Source organism: Callospermophilus lateralis, chromosome 5 (genome assembly GCF_048772815.1).
Source record: "Callospermophilus lateralis isolate mCalLat2 chromosome 5, mCalLat2.hap1, whole genome shotgun sequence".
Taxonomy (NCBI): Eukaryota; Metazoa; Chordata; class Mammalia; order Rodentia; family Sciuridae; genus Callospermophilus; species Callospermophilus lateralis.
The window spans coordinates 55,616,913-55,618,657 of record NC_135309.1 but is presented as its reverse complement, the minus strand read 5'-3'; the positions used below and the strand labels follow the sequence as shown (position 1 = coordinate 55,618,657).

The window sequence follows — 1,745 nt, the reverse complement described above, 5'->3', positions numbered from 1 at the left end:
CTGTCAAATATTTACTCCACAGACATTATCCACAGAAGCACTTGGCTGATTTGTACACAGTGATTCCTTATGCATGCCACAAGGGTTTCTGTAAAAATGACATTATATGCAAACCTGTACACAGATCCACCAGTGATTCTCCATCCCCCCAGGGAAATTATTGACTTAAAGCAAAATAACTGAGGTTTCACGTCTTTAGGTGTCTTATCATAATCCCAAATATACATTTCAGGGGTTTTGTTTTCAAAGACATTTTCCTTGAATATGTGCACTATGGTTAAAATTAAAAACAATTAAAAAAACCTAAAACAATTGTTTGAAGGAGCTGGCCCTCCCTACCCCATGTGAGAGACTTTATTAGGCTATGGCATAGTGAAGGCTAAGTGGCCCTGGACACCATGGCCCACCATGGCACCCCCATCACAGTCGCAAAAGGCTCTCCTTGGCTGTTCAAAAGGAGGATAAAGAAGAAAAGAGAAAAAACAAAACCCCAAATGCCAAAGAAATTTCAGTGGGACGAAGTTCCTCCACCACTTAGAGAACATCTGTGCAGCTGTTGTACAAGCTGGGCCACCGTGGTATGGAGATCCTGGGATAGGCCTCTTCTGCCAGGTAGATGGCCCCTCACAGCACCACCAGGGACCATAGGTTCCCTCTGCATGTGGGCTCTTCTTCAGCTCTGCAGAGGAGAGATAATTATTGATAAACCCTGAGAGAAAGGCTTCCTTGGGATATCTTACATTTTATTTCTTTCCAAATCCATTGGCTGAAGAGCTCTGTTCTCAAAATGCTGAGATCCAGTTCCCGGAGTCACTACCTACTGATGCCTGGCTGTCTGTTTCTGCTTTGGAGTCCTCAGAGCTGGAGTCGGCCTGGCTCTGCTCAGCCTTCCACCTCTTGTACCTGTCAATGAGCTCCATCAAGTAGGATGTTTACTTTGCATCGTGCATCATAAATTTGTGCTTCAGCAGCTCCTTAGCAGTGAATCTAAAGCTTGCCTCCTTGTTCAAACAGCCCTCCACAAACTCCTTGAGGTGTGTGCTATAGTTTCCTTCTAGAGTTGGAGCTTGTTCTTTGGAATGAGGAATAAAATATTCATGCTCTGCAGCTCAGAATGAAGTGACTCCCTTTCACCAGTTCTTTAACTGTTGTACCCTATGACCAGATGTCCGCCTTCGAGTTGCACGCTGTTTAATGACCTCGGCGCCAACCAGAAGGGGATGCCCACAAGGGTGTCCGCTGTATCTGGGTATCTGTGAGCTGGCCTGCCACTCCAAAGTCAGCCAACTTCAGCTCTCCTTGCTGAGAGCAGAACATTGGCAGTTTGATGTCTTCATGGATTTTCTTCTCTGAATGCAGATTATCAAGTCCTTTCAAAATTTCTCTTAATATATATGGTAGCAATTTGAGTTTCATCTGAAGGGCCAGGTTCTAATAGATTCAATGTGGAGTCTCCACCAAGATATTCCACTATTATCCACAATTTAGCATGGTTTCAGAGGTCTCAGTCCATAAGCAACTGACTCCATTTTTCTGCATCCAAGGTGAGGCAGAACATCATGGCAGAATGGGGAAGGGCATGGTGGAGGAAAGCAGCTCAAGATTTGGCAATCAGCAAGCAGAGAGAACATTTTATTTTTTTATAATTGACTTAGGCCTTACTTCTGTTGTATGTGGTCAGACAATGTTATCAGTTCTTTGGATCTTGTTTTATGATATGATGAAGAAATTATTTTTGCAAATGT

The 1,745-nt window shown here is 43.7% G+C and overlaps 1 pseudogene; it reads right to left on the bottom strand.

Moving 5' to 3' along the window:
* Nucleotides 1–508: 508 nt before the first annotated feature.
* LOC143399177 (serine/threonine-protein kinase 24 pseudogene) lies at nucleotides 509–1,483 on the bottom strand (annotated as a pseudogene).
* Nucleotides 1,484–1,745: the final 262 nt, after the last annotated feature.